We start from the raw sequence: 14703 nt of genomic DNA, 5'->3' as shown, positions 1-14703 counted from the left end.
GGAGGATGTGTGAATCACGGCAGCCTTCTAGAAGACAGCCTGGAAAAAGAAAATCTTATTTAATTATTTTTGATTGAGCAGTGCATGCACATGATAAAACATCCAAATGGCACAAAAAAAGATGCACAGAGAAAAGTGTGTCCCTTCCCCTCCATTGTCCCCCAGCTTCCCTCATGTGAGGACACCCATTTCAGGTGTGTTCTTCCAGAGATATTGAAGGCAACATACATTATACATAGCTTTCTAGACTTTGATATTGGAAACCATTCTGTACTGTATATAATATCCTAGGAGTAGTCTTTGAGGCAGCACTGCCACCCCTGAGAACTTACCCTGCAGAAAAAATGGCCCCAGTACAACAGGATATTTATTGCAGCATTGTTTGCAGTGGCAAAACAAACAAGAAACTCTGGAAATAGAATGAATGCCCGTTTTTCAGGGAACGATGGAGTAAAATACAGCACATCCCTACGATGGACTGTCAGCTGCTGAAGGGAAGGGGTGAGAGCATGATGAGTTGATTTGGAAGCGTTTCTGTGCTGTGTTTAAGGGAAAGCAAGGTTCGGAGAAGTATATGTGACGTGGCCCTGTTGGTGTAAAATGCAGCGGCAGAAGTGTGTGTCTGTATTGCGATTGAGTGATGGGTGTCCGTGGAGTGGGCACTCCATTCTCTTCCACGTCCATGGCCTGCTGGCCCAGCGTTCTCTCTGGGAAGCTTTGCTGGATCCTCAACTGTGGTCAGAACAAACTTCACATGTTGGCCAATATTAGAGGCCTCTGTGGAGGGTACTCAAGCCCTAGGTGGAGAGCCCAGTGTTGGTGTTGGTAAATGCTCGCCGGGGCCTCCGTCAGACTAGGAGAGGCTAACGTGGTCCTGGGTGCTGTGGTGAGAAGGAACTTTTAACTGAGCGTGACAAGCAATTTGACCTGCTTCCCAGTCGTTCAGTAGATGAAATAAGCACAGAGTTTGGTCAGCTGTGTGGCACATACAGTGGCACCAGGTCTGCCACTTGTGAGAATAACAGGGAGGAATTACAGAAACGCTCAAGTCAAGGCATCAGGTCCCCGGCTGTGTTCCAGATGAAGCTTCACGGGGCGGGCAGCACGGGGAACAACTTACCTCCTATCCGCCCCAAGCCCACCACACATAGCTGCCCAGCAGAATGCTTCTCACACCCCGCTCATAAACAGGTGCACCCTGTTGCTGGGGACAGTGGACCTGGAAGGCAGCTTCTGGGTGGATGCATCCCCACAGGACCGTTGCATTGTCCCGCTCCAGGGGCACTGTTGGCAGTGTGGTCTGTGATCTGCTGGCCCTGGAGTTCTCTGTGAGACTCTGCATCCCCTCCCCTTTCCCAGTGCTGCTGCCAGGATGAGGATGCATTCTCCCAGGGTTCTGATGCTCCCTTCAGAACAGACGTGGCTGCCAGTGGGTTGGGGCTCATGACCCCCTTGTGTCATAACTTGTCTCCTGCTGGGCATACCTGCAGTGGCAGCTCTTAAAAGGAAAGGCATAGGGTCAAACTGAATCTCGCCCCCCACCCCCCCAGACCATGTTGATTCACAGTGCTTTCCCCAAGTCTCTTGACTGTACCCCTTACCCCTCCCTGCCCCCACCAAAAAGAAAGCGAACGCTTCCTGTCTGGAGCAGCATCTCTTTCTGTTTCCTCTCCTACACATCGTTCATCAGAAGTGAGAGCTCGCTTCTCGCTGGCTTGTCTTCTCCTCTGATCCCCTCAGAGAAGGAAGGATCTGATTGTTACTGACTCAGCGGCTTTATCTTGCTTAAGGCGTGTGTGTGTATATACATATACATATATAAAAGAATAACCCTCAGCTTTCTGGTTTGAGCAGATGGGTAGTTGATAGTATCCAGTGGACCACTATCTACCAGTGGATGGGAGAGAAACAGGTATAGGTAAGGATATTATGTTTATATAGATGGATACATACATATATGTGTATATATCTATGTATATATATGGAGAGAGAGAGAATTCACATCTTGAAAATACAAAAACGTGCCCTACAAAAAAAATGGGCAGTGACTTTGTTCATTTATGCAGTTCATTTAACAGGCATTTGGTGAACTGCTCTTGCTGTGCTGTGCACAATTTGAATCTGGCAGAAAACCACTTTGGAAAAACTCGTGAGACCACGTGAAGATCATTCTTGAATCTTCCTTTTCTGCCTCACCCGCCATGGCCGGTCCATCAGCAAGGCCTGTGTGTCCTTGATCTGAAGTAGATCTTCACCAGCCTTCTTTTTATTCCGCTGCCCTCACCCTGGTCCCAGCCACCACTGTCTCTCCTTGGGCGTTGCAGCTGCCGCCTCTCTGTTCTCCCTGTTTCTTTTGAACCCCACAATCTCTGTGCAGTAGCCAAAGGGATCCTTTAAATATGTAAATCAGAACACATCCTTTTCCTATTTCTCGTCACACTTAGAATAGAAGGCATGCGGCTGACCAGCTGACTGGGGCTCCCACAGCCCTGGGAGCTTCTGCCACATCTGGCATTGCCCCCCTGCTGCATGTAGCCACGCAGGCCATCCACGCAGCCTCCTCCATCTCCTGGGATGCTCTTTTATTTTTTTTAACTTTCATTAGAGACTTTATTACCAATCCAATAATTCAGTCTGGGTAGCCCTTTGAGTGTCTTTTAATTGAGATATAATTCACTTACCATAAAATTCACCCTTTTCAAGTGTACAATTCAGTGGGTTTTAGTGTATTCACAAGGTTGTGCAACCGTCACCAGTCTCTAATTCCAGTACGTTTTCATCGGCCCCAAAAGAAACCCTGTACCCATTAGTAGTCACTCTCTTCCCAGGCCCTGGCAACCTCTAGTCTACCTTCTGTCTCTCTGGATTTGTCTGTTCTGGACATTTCATAAAAATAGGATCATATACTATGTGGTCTTTTGTGACTGGCTTCTTTCATTCAGTGTAATGTTTTCAGTGTCATCCATGTCGTATAGGATTGATTCAGTACTTCTTTTTATGGTTGAATAATATTGTGTTGTATGGTTGTGCCATGTTTTGTTTATCCATTCTTCAGCTGATGAACATTCCAGGTTGGTCTTATTTCCACTCTTCACCTGGCTTCCTTCTCCTCTCTCTTTAGCTCTGGGCTAAAACTCCCCCTGGTTTCCTACACCATTTGTGCTTATATATGAATTTGTTTGCCTATTTATTTCTTCTCTGTCCCCTGTTCTGGACTATAAGCCTTGTAAGGGCAGGGACTGTATCTGTTTGTGTTCACCATATCTAACCCCTACCTCACACCGAGCCCTGTGTAGGGCAGTGCTTAATAATTGCTGAATGAATGACTCAGAATATCTCATAGAGTTCTCATTTTACCCTTCCTAAGGCAAAATGCTTGTAACTCCATCTGTGGGAAATTCTCTGTCTAGCTTTCAACCTGGTGTTGAGGAAAGAGCAAAGGTCCTAAAGCATGAGGACACTTTAAATGATGACAGGTTGCTAGAAGGATTTTCTGGTGTGTAGAGCGTTGTCCATTGGTCATCTGCTGTGGAAGACCACAGTGCTGTTTGAGAGTGCATTTGGCTGCCGTAGTAGAGACCAGAAATAACAATGGTGTAAACTCAATGGAAGGTGGTTCCCTCATGAGGAAAATGTCTGGAGATCCACAATCCGGGGCTGGTGTGGCAGCTCCACAGTCATCAGGAAAGCAGGCGCCTTCTGTCTTTCTGCTTGACTGTCCCTAGTACGAGGCTTTCATCCTTAAGGTGGCTTCATGGGCCAGTGTGACTGCTGGGGTCAAGCCAGTGAGTCTGTAGTCCAGGTGGGAATCAGGGTGGGGGGATGGGCAAGTGTAGTCCAGCTCTGTTTTTCTGGTGTGGAATTTTCCTTGAAGTCCCACAGCAGCTTCTACTTACCCCTTGTTGGCAAGGGAGGTTGGGGGATCTGGTCTCAGCTGAGCATCCTGAGAAGAAAGGGAAGAATGGCTCCTGGGTGGGCAGCTGGCACCCAGTAGGTCCGTTTCCTGCCCACAGTGCCTTGGGCCACGGCAGCCAGCTTCTGCTCATGGGCCTGGCCCTTCCAGCCTCCCTCCTTCCCTCAGGGGCCAGAATCAGAGCAGTGCGCTTCTCTCTGTCTGGCTGGCTGACCGGAGGGTGGATTTCGAAACTTCTCAAGGGCCCTTAGTCCAGGAAGGTCACCATGTCACCAGCAATCATGGAGGCTCACCTTTGTGGTTTTTTTGTGAGGAAGATCAGCCCTGTGCTAACATCTGCCAATCCTCTTTTTGTTGAGGAAGAATGACCCTGGGCTAACATCCGTGCCCGTCTTCCTCTACTTTATATGGGACGCTGCCACAGCATGGCCGGACAAGCAGTGCATGGTGCGCACCTAGGATCTGAACCGGCGAACCCCGGGCCGCCGCAGCGGAGCGCACGCACTTAACCGCTTGCGCCACCTGGCCGGCCCCGGAGGCTCACCTTTGTTGAACAGTTACTACACCATAGGTCCTACTCTAAACATTTTTCATGGAGTAATTGACTTAATCCTCACACCACCCCCATTATTATCCCCACTTTATAGGTGAGGAAACTAAGGCACAGAGAGGTTAAGTAACCATAGACATTCTCGCTGTTAATAATGTGGTTTTTTTCACTCTTCCCTTTCAATATGTTATGAATAACAGGATTAAGAAATAAAGCCTGACCTCTTTTGGTAGATTGACCACTGTTCTGTCTTCCGTCTGATTAGCTGGGATCTGGAGAGTGCTTTGTGGAAAAGCACCCAGCAGTCGAAAACACACTGACAAGCTGTTTTTATAGAAGGGCAGGAAGAGGCTTAACCGTTGGCACATCCAGCAAATGTCTGGTGACAGGAGGAGAAAGGATCCACCAGCTCTGCAGGATTCCCCAGCCCCCAAGCCCGGGGCTGGCGGACACCACGCGGCTGTGCCAGAGGCTGGGTTTGGCCTTTGAATTCACAATCTCTCTGACTGCTCTTGGAAGTCTGCAGGGAGAAGAAAGGCTGTCCAGTTCAGGTCCTCTGAGAGTTAGTTCAGGCACCATGTTATCTTTCGAGATGCCTCTGGTCATCCATGTGTGGTGGCAGTCTCTGATTCCCAGAGTTCATCTCGGAGTTGAGTCTTTTTTAGACACCTTCAAATCCATGTTTGTGGCTGTTTGCAGACTCTCTGGGGTGATGCACCACATGTGGCTGCTGGAGTCTGGCTGTGGCAGGTGTTTCAGTTAGGAAGGCATTTGGCTGCAAGTATCAGAGTCCACGGGTGGCGTTGTCACGTCAACACACAGGAGGTTGTTTGTGTCATGTAACATCTGGAGGGAGAGGAGGTGGCTCCGTGGCTCAGCTCTGACTCTCTTGCCCCCTCACAGCCACAAGACGGCTGCTGCACCCACCTTGCCTAGGAGGCCGGGACACCCCGAGAGTTCAGCCCTTCTATTCTGGCAGAGTAGCATTCTGGAGACAAGAGGGACCCTCTCAAATCCAGCTATCAGGTCCACATTCCAAGCTGGAAAAAGGCAGATTGGCAAAGGGGCAAAGGACTGTGTGGATGGGTCTGACCCTTTTTGTGAGGAGAGCACACACTTTCCCAGAATCCCCAAATAAGAAACCTTCACCTACCCCAACATGAGGATATGCTCCTGTGTCATCTTGTAGACACACTCGTATTTTTCCTTTTGTGTTTAGGTCCTTGCTGCATCTGAAATTGGTGTCTGGATGTGGAGTGGGATAGGGTTCAGGGCTGAGCCGTCCTCTTCACGGTTGTGTTTGGGAGGTGGCATTGTGGAGCCAGACCCACTGGGTTCAAGCCCCTCCTGGCTGTGCCACCTACTTGCTGTGGTCTCGGGCAAGTCACCTCTGTTCCTCAGGTTTCTGGTCTGTTAAAAATGGGGGTGCTGGTAGGCCCTACTTCACAGGGTGGTTGGGAGAGTTTAAATGATGGTTAAAGAACCAAAAACACTGCCTGGCTTGTCATAAAATTAAAGCAAACCTCTCGTGCTTTGAGCCAGAATGAGAATTTGCAAGGCCACGTGCCTCTGGGACCTCGGCAGGGAATCCCCCATCAGTGGGGAAGGTGAAGCGTGTCACTGAGGTCCCCATCTCTTTCTCTTTACAAGAAATTGCCAGCTGCTCTCTCAAAATGCCCCAGTGTCCACTCCCACCTACGGTGACTGAGAGTTCCCCTAACCCCACAACTTCAGTAGACTTGGTGACGTCAGCCTCTGACATTTCGGCTGATCTGCTGTGTGTGAAACGGCCGCGCCCTGTTGCTTTCCCTGAGCGGTTTCTCTGTGGAGGTCGGCCTTGCACCGCTCCACCACGGGGTCACTTGGGCTGGGCTGGGGTCAGGACAGCCGTTGGGCCCCCTGGCACAGTGAAGTCCTCAGAGCCCTGAACCACGATGCTCATCTTGGGGGAGGGGGGACAGAAGATGAGGATGTGAGACCCTTCGAATCAGTGATGGAGCCTTGGTCATACTCGTGAACTGAATCCGTCAATGAAAGAGCCGGGGCTGGATTGTTCATGTGTGTTATTAATAGAATGTAGGTCATAAGAGAATGTGATTAATGGCAGGGTGATCTCAGTGGCTGCCGTACAGCACGGCAGCTGAGGACCTAGATCTTCCCAGGCAGAGTCCTTTCTTCACACAGCAGCCTTTCTTTGTTGCCACGTGGGTGGGAACAGTTGAATGAACAGGTATTTTCCTAAGTCACTATTTCAAAGACAGGATGGGGATGGGATAATGGGAATCCTCTCTAAAGGAACGATGATTGGACCACTTCATTAGTAGGTGAGTAGATGAGTAGATGCCCCAGTGGGAAGCTCTGGTAAAGTCTAGAAAGGAGGATGCAGCTTGTAGCAGAAGGCCCCAGTGGGCTTGGTTCTCCTTAACCTCAAATCTGAATGCCGAGATCAGCCACTTACACAAACGGCTGCGTGGAGGAGAAGGGCTGGCTGCCCCCACGGTCAGGAGGGTGCGTGTGGCCGGGCCCTCTCAGAGGTTGGGTGAACACTGCCCCGGGTGTGTGTCCTGCTCCAAGACAGAAACAAAAGAGAAAGCGGCCATCTCTGGGCACAGGGAGAGGAAAGAGCGGTAGGCCTAGTCCCAGCTTCGGGGCTAATAATCCTGCCCCCTGGAAAAGTGGGTCCAGCCACTGTCACAACGTCTGACCAGTCAGATTAGCCGCCCCTTATTCCAGGTTCCCTTGGTCTTCATGGAGGACCAGGTAAAGGGCAGCGGAGAGGTGTGGGTGGATGGTCCTTTCCATATGAATTGAGATGGACATACGAGGGAAGACTAGAAATGTCCGGGCTATGAGTACAGGAACAGAAAGGCCGGGTGCGCGGGCCGCCTTGGGGTCAGGAGAGCAGCACCCTGGCGGCTGGCCCTGCAGAAGCACCTTGCACGGAACCATGGCTGTAATGCCTACGTATTAGGATTTCACAGAGGGTCAAAACCAAGGTTATTAACATGTAAATATGTTGGAATGTGATATAAGAGATTGGTTTTCATTATGTTGGTTGTGGCGTGATGGATCTTTCGTCAGATACTTCCCTGAAAGCCCATTTTATAAAACAGGAAAAAGTGGAGCAGCTGTAGGTAAGTGGGGGTGTGGAGGCCTGGAGCCTTGCTGCTGCCTCCCCTTACCTCCACAGTCTCCCCGAGACTTGACTCAGAGGAGTTCCAGGGGAACCCTCCCGGGGCTCTGGGGAGGCCTGGCTCTGCCTCCAGTGGGCCTGGGCCCCAGTCAAGTAAGATTCTGACCTTCAGTCTCCTTATCCATCCAGTGGGCAGATAGACTAGATCAGAGCGTTCTTCACCCTGTTCCTCTGGGCGGGGCCTTCAGCGGTCTTCGACATCCTTGAGCCCCGCAGGGTTTTGTGGGGTTTTTTGTGGAGAGCCATGACATCGTTTTGTTTTGTCAGCTTCTTAGAAGGAATCGTGCTCACCCAAACCTAAAGGAGCAGTGCACTGGTTTCTGAGGGCTCTTCCAGATCTGGCGGTTACTTTTGTCGTAAATGACAGAATCGCCCCAACTCGCACAGGCTTAACCCACAAAGGGAAGTTAGTGGCTCCAGGACCCGAAAATCCCAGAGCTGGCCCTATGGGAGTCCACACGTGGGTTGCCTTGTCAGGAATCCGCCCTTCTTCACTCCGGGGTTCAGCCTCTCGCAGCTTTGACTTGGTTCTCAGGGGCTCCGTTCCTCCCCCCGTCCTGCCCCAGGTGGCAAAGGCCCTCAGCAGCCCTGCCTTACATCCAGCCCTTTCCTCCAGTAATTCCAGCAAAATTTCCAGGGCCGACTCTGATTGGCCCTGCTCGGATCATGTGTCCCTCGCAGAGCCAGTCGCTGTGGCTGAGGGCAGGAACCATTCAGGCTAGGAGTCAGCCCCAGGTTCTCTCATCTGGGATCCACTTTCTTGGTGTAAACCCTGGGAAGCGAGGTGCGCGGACTGTGAGTGTAACATATGCGACAGGCGGGCCCGGGCTGTGGCCCTGGTGGGCGTGCTGGGGTCGCTGAGGCAACTCCGAGGACATCCTCCCTGCCCAGGTGGTGGGGTCTCTGGATCCTGGCTGAATTCCTGGCCCATCGCCCACCTTTGCTGCCATTTCCACAACCCCTCGGCATCTTCCTCTGTGCCGCGGCCTCTCCCTTGTATGAGGGACCCCAGACTGATGGACGTCACAGCTTCCTGCAGTCGACAGGAAGTAGATTCCCAGCTCAGAGAGACGTGGCATCCCCCCACGTCGCTACTGATGTGCCTTTAAAGGGCCATATACCTCACTCTAGAGCAAGAAGGAGGGGAATGAGAGTGGCAGAAAAGCCATTTCTGTTGCAACTTGAAAGGCAGCTATTAAAATTTTACAGGAGCTTTGTCACAGGGGGCTCCTGATCATCCCAGGAATTTTTTTAATGGGAAGTCTGGTGATAAAGGAAAACGTTCTGGGTGCTTCTGGCTCCCTCCTGCCTTGCTAAGCATCTTGAAAACCAAAATTGTTAGGGCTTCGTAGACCAGCTTATGGATAGCAGCTACCCTAGAGGCTATTTCTGAGTTTTTAAAGAGTGTGTGTTTTTCTGTTGATGCTGTTTCTATGTATAGTAACGGTTTCTAGTTTTATGCCGTGCTTTCCTAAGTGGCTTGGTAGTGAGCTATGGGAATTGTCAAGAACTGTCCTTGCCTCTGCCTTTCTGTGTTAGCTGAGAGTCATTTGGTTGTGTGAACAAATAGAAATTTGGGTCAGCCTTCTTAAGTGTGAAAGGAAATGTTTGAACTTACGACCTGGGACATTCTATGTGTAATGGCTTCAGGCATGGCTGGATTCAGGGCCTCGCATGAGGTTGCCAGAACCCTGTTCCTTCCACCTTCTGGCTCTGCATTCCTCTGTGTTGGTTTTATTGTCAAGTAGGCTCTGAGGCAGCTCCACATGTATATCCAACCGGCTTAGCCACCGCAGGGGAAATAAACCATCTCTTTCTTGGTAGTCCCAGCACATGTCCCGAGGCTGGTGTTTATGGGACCTAATCAGCCTGGCTTTGGTGCCAGGGCCACCCCAAGCTATCTCTGAGGTCAGGAGCAGGGAAGGGGGGTGTGCACTGGTTTTATTGGTCAGGCCTGGATCATATGACCAGCTCCCCGCTTCCCTACCAACCCATGGGTGGGGTCGTTCCCACAGGAATTGCATAGACTGAGTGGGAAAGATGAGGTTCAGGGAGCTGACCCAGAGAGGGAAATGGATGCAGGAGGGGCCAAACTGCCAATGAATGCTCAGGACCCCTTCCCACTCCAACCTACTCTCTGCCTCAGTTTCCTCATCTGTAACATGGACGTAATAATAGTATCTATTTCTTAGGGTTATTGGGAAAGTGAAATGAGTTAGCATGTCTGCTAGGACAGAGCCTGTCACCTAGGGAGTGAGGGTCATTATTTAATGGCCATTCTGTATAGGAAGGTTCTAGGTTGTCCTCTCAGATCTCTTCTCCCTGACTTAGGAAGTGCCTGGCCTAAACTGAAATGTGATGGTGAACAGTACAGACAGTGGCTTCTCAGCCTGGAGACGTTAAGTCATCCGTGAATTATCCACTCACATATGAGCAACCATACTGAATATTCAAAAACATAAATTAATAATAGAAAGTTTCTATGAAATATCCATTCAAATATGAACAACCATACTAAATATTCAAAAACAGATTAATAATATAAAGTTACAAGTCAGGACAAGTGCTATTTCTCTGCCACTCCTTTGCTCACAGTTGTCTGAAGGAAATGTCCTTATAATGGCCTTCCATCGGCCCCGTCACCTCCCTGCCCTCATCTGCCACCACTCGCCCCTCACTCACCCTGCGCCAGGCACACAGCCTCCTGCTAAAATGCTCCACACACATACTCCCGCCTCAGGTCCTTTGCACTGGCTGTTCCCGTGGTCTGAAAGGCTCCTTCCCAGATAGTGACACAGTTCGCAGTCTCCTGTATTCAGGCCTCTGTCCTCTGCTCAGGCCTCCTCTGATCACTCTGAAGTAGGAGCCCCATCCAGGCTCTTACCACTCCCTGACTCCGTATTGTGTATTGTCTTCCTCCCCTACGGGAGGGTCTGCTCCCTGAGGACAGCGCCTGTGTCTTGGTCACGGGTGTACCCTCGATGCCTGGCACAGAGTGGGTGTTCAGTCAGTGTTGTTGAGGGAGTGAATCCGTGAATGACAGATGGATCGTGCAGCAGGAGGGCTCAAGTGAGCCAAAGACATAACCCCATTTTCCCTCTCCGTAGGTACACGGTCTTTGACGTCGGCTCTCCTGGGACCCTCAAGGACCGCTAGTGTCCAGAACACACCAAGGGTGAGTGCAGTGTGGCTGCCTGATTATTTGCTTAAATTTTACAGCTAGTAACTATAAGCCTCTTTATTATTAAAAAAAAAAATTATTCAAAAGAGTGTCAAGGAGGGGCCGGCCCCGTGGCGTAGCGGTTAAGGCGCGCCTGCCGCTGCTGGCGGCCTGTGTTCGGATCCCGGGTGCGCATCAACTCACTGCTTCTCCGGCCATGCTGTGATGGCGTCCCCTATAAAGTGGAGGAAGATAGGCTCAGATGTTAGCCCAGGGCCAGTCTTCCTCAGCAAAAAGAGGAGAATTGGCAGATGTTAGCACAGGGCTGATCTTCCTCACCAAAAAAAAAAAAAAAAGAGGATCAAGGGTAAAATGGAAGTCTCCTTCACTGTCCCTCCCAACCCCAACAAGTCTGACATCTTCCCTCAGAGGTGGTGACGGTCAGGAGTCGAGTGTGTGTCTTGCCAGACCTCTTCCCGTACACAAGCATCCCTGCTTATGTGTACACACACTTCTTCTTGTAGTTTGCTAGATAAAGAAGTAAGCCACGCTCTGTGGATGCTTCTGCAGCGTATTTCCCTCTGTCCCCAGCAGTAGTGTATCTTGGAGATTTTCGTTCATAGCATACGTCAGTGTATCACACTTTTTTTTTCTTTTACTTTTTTTAATTCAATTTTTAAAATTTGCGTGGAGTAACATTCACTGTTTGGTGTACAGTTCCTTGCATTGAGGCACATGCGTGCAGTTGTGTAACTGCAGTCAAGATACAGAATGTCCCCATCACCCCCTGTGACGACGTGCTCTTTCTCTGCAGGCTAAAAATAGAGCGTGGGGATTTACACGTCATTAAAATATGTACATATGGTAAATCCTCACCCCTAATATAAAGATTCTGAATGTGTTATAATTATGATTTCTGGCGTTTCTGCTGGTGAACATCCTCTTCTGTTTCTGTGGTGTAGACTGAGCAGTGGAGGGGCCCTGGGTGTGTGGCATTCCGGTTGGTGTGGGGCGTTTCTGAATGAGGACGCCAACCTTTGTGGGCAGGATGCAACAAGGGTGCTTGGGAGAGGGGGCGTTGTCTGATCCTTGAGGCACCAAGAGACCCTAACAGTGTGGGAAGTGGGAGAACGGAAGGTTCTGGCTCCCAGACTCTGGATGTGGGTAGTGATGTTGGCCGATTGCAGGAACCAGCCAGTCGAGCTTTGGAAACTGAGTGAATCTAGACGGTAACTTCCCTTCTGTCTGTTCATTGGGTCTCTTCTCATTCCTTCCTCCTGCCCTGAGGCTCTGCACGGGTACCTGGCGCTTGTTGGTGGGACAGTCTCTAGGGGCCAGATTTCCATCAGAGGAAGCTTCTTAGCACAATTCTTTATTCACTTTTTGATTTTGAAGGAATTTTAGACTTATTACAAAGTTGCAAAGTGGGCCCAGCCCGCTTTAAGTTAAGCCCAGCACACTGTTAAGTGTGCACGCTCTGCTTCGGTGGCCTGGGGTTCACAGGTTCGGATCCCGGGCGCGCACCAATGCACCACTTGTTAAGCCATGCTGTGGCGGTATCCCATATAAAGTAGAGGAAAGATGGGCACGGATGTTAGCCCAGGGCCAGTCTTCCTCAGGGAAAAAAAAAAAAAAGTTGTAAAAATAGTAGAGAGAGATCACAGATCTACCCTTCACTGAGCGTCCCCTAATGTTACCATCTTATACAGCTGTCGAAACAAGGAAATGAACACTGGTCTAGTACTATGAGCTAAATTACAGACTTTGGTCGGATTTCAGTACTTTTTCCCCTGATGTCCTTTTTCTGTCCCCAGATCCTATCCAGGGTCTCATGTTGCATTTAGTTGTCGTGTCTCCTTAGTCTCCTCCAGTCTGTAACGATTCCTCGGTCCTTCCTTGTCTTCCATGACCGTGACATTTTGGAAGGGGACTGCTCTGTTATTTTGCAGAATGTCCCAACTTGGGTTTGTCTAATGTTTTCTCGTGACTAGACTGAAGTTATGCGTTATCTGGCAGAACCCCACAGAGGTGAGCTGTCCCCCTCAGTGCGTCATACCAGGGCGTCCGGGATGTCCGTGTGTCTGTCACTGGTGATGTTAACCTGGATCATGTGGTAAGGGTGCTGTCTGCTGGGTTTCTCCCCTGTAAAGGAACCGTGTTTCCCTCTGTAGTGGATAGATATCTCAGGGGAGGTTCTTTGAGACCGTGGTTATTTCTCCTCAGACGTCCACCCGCTCATTTTGGCGTGCGTTGGTGGGTAGATCCTGCCTGCACTGATGATTACTGTGGTATTTCCCTAATGGTAATTTTCTGTGTGTCCCTCATTCCTTCTACATTTATTAATTGTCCACATAATTAATTCTGTAAGGAAGACCTGTCCCTTCTCCCTCATTTATTTCAGTTATTCAGTTATTAACATATATCTGTATGGCCTCATAGATAATCGTTTTAATCTAGCACATTCCTTTTTAGTGGGGTAAAGGGTTCCAAATTCAGCGTGAATTCCTAGTATTGCCTCTCAAACCACAGGAGAACTGGCATTTTTCCTACATGGTAACGAGCGCCTTAGGGAACTGGAAAGCAGGAGGCGGGGTTTCATTTGTTAATTTATATTTTTTCTTTCCTTCACTCAGAAAATATGCATTTGTGGGGCTGGCCCCGTGGTGTAGGGGTTAAGTTCGGCAGGTTCCGCTTTGGTGCCGGGTTCATGAGTTCGGATCCCGTGCGCAGACCTACACCACGTGTCAGCCATGCTGTGGCGGCGACCCACATACAAAATAGAGGAAGACTGGCACAGATGTTAGCTCAGGGATGCTCTTCCTCAGCAAAAAAAAAAAAAATGCATTTGAGCACCCACTGTTAGGGTCCAGGCACTGGGGACTCAGGAATAAGTAAAACAAGACAAATCCTTTCCCTGTGGGAACTGATGTTCTACTGGAGGATAAAACAGTAGACAGATGAGCACATGAATGTAGGAGAAGTTGTGTGGGGATAAGTACCACAGAGATGAGTGAAGCAAGCAGGGGACTGACTGGGAGGAACAAGGGGCCGTTTTCCCCGAGGTGGGCTGGGAGGGCCTCTCTGAGGGGGCCCGGAGCCGATGGAATAAGGCAACTGCCTGACCTCATTCTCCCGCCACCCAGCGGGAGATCTGAACAACTTCTCTCGCTCCTGAACAGGGTTTCGGGAATTGTGGCTAATAGGAAAATGTGTTCCCTCTCTGTCTGCCCATTGTGGCCCTGTGGAAATACCAAGTATTGCCAGATCTTCTGATATTTTTTCCCCAATTGAAGGCAAAAATGAGGACTTCTTGCTAGTCCTTCAAACCCAAATGCCACATCAGATAATTTTTAGTGGTATGTGGATGAATATATTTTGTTTTCATTGTATTTACTTACTAAGTTACCTTTGTAGCAAAAGATACCAATTTTTCATTTTGGTGATAATGTAGGTTACTTTTTAAATATGTGTATATATATATTTAAGTTTAAAAGTGAGTTGATTTAAAGAAAATATTAAGTAAATAATTGTACAGATGGAACATTGATGCAGCTGAAAAGGAAGGACAGAGCACAGCGACTGAGGTTGGGTAAACGCTGTTCTGGCTCAGCCTTCCACTCTTTCTCCTCCAGATCAGGGATTCTCAACTAGGGACCTGAACTGAGGTTGGCAAACGATTACCATGGACATGTGCCCTGAGCCGTTTGTGTCATGGTGGGTGCGTTAGCCAGGAATGCTTTCAGCTGCGAGAACAGACAACCCAGCTCACAGCAGCTTAAATAAATGGGGATTGATTTCTCTCCCATCATGACAAACCTGGAGGTACTAGGCTGCCGACGTTACTTCAGAGGCTGAGGGATGCCTGGGCTGGAGGCTCTTTGATTCCC

At 49.6% G+C, this 14703-nt stretch overlaps 1 protein-coding gene across 11 annotated transcripts in view; it reads left to right on the top strand.

The window, feature by feature from the left end:
* Positions 1-14703, top strand: part of SIPA1L3 (signal induced proliferation associated 1 like 3) — a 238611-nt gene that overhangs the window by 84245 nt on the left and 139663 nt on the right. For 8 of the 11 annotated variants that reach the window (XM_087421818.1, XM_087421811.1, XM_087421808.1 and 5 more), the window contains one exon: positions 10764-10831. The exons of the other annotated variants lie outside the window; for them this stretch is intronic. The gene's annotated coding sequence lies outside the window, so the exon portion shown is untranslated. The remainder of the gene's footprint in view (positions 1-10763; positions 10832-14703) is intronic. 11 annotated transcript variants of the gene reach the window in all.

Source organism: Ceratotherium simum, chromosome 33, assembly GCF_057802395.1.
Source record: "Ceratotherium simum simum isolate JZ-2026a chromosome 33, ASM5780239v1, whole genome shotgun sequence".
NCBI classification, from domain to species: Eukaryota; Metazoa; Chordata; class Mammalia; order Perissodactyla; family Rhinocerotidae; genus Ceratotherium; species Ceratotherium simum.
The sequence above is the reverse complement of the archived record's forward strand: the minus strand, read 5'-3'. Positions and strand labels throughout refer to the sequence as shown.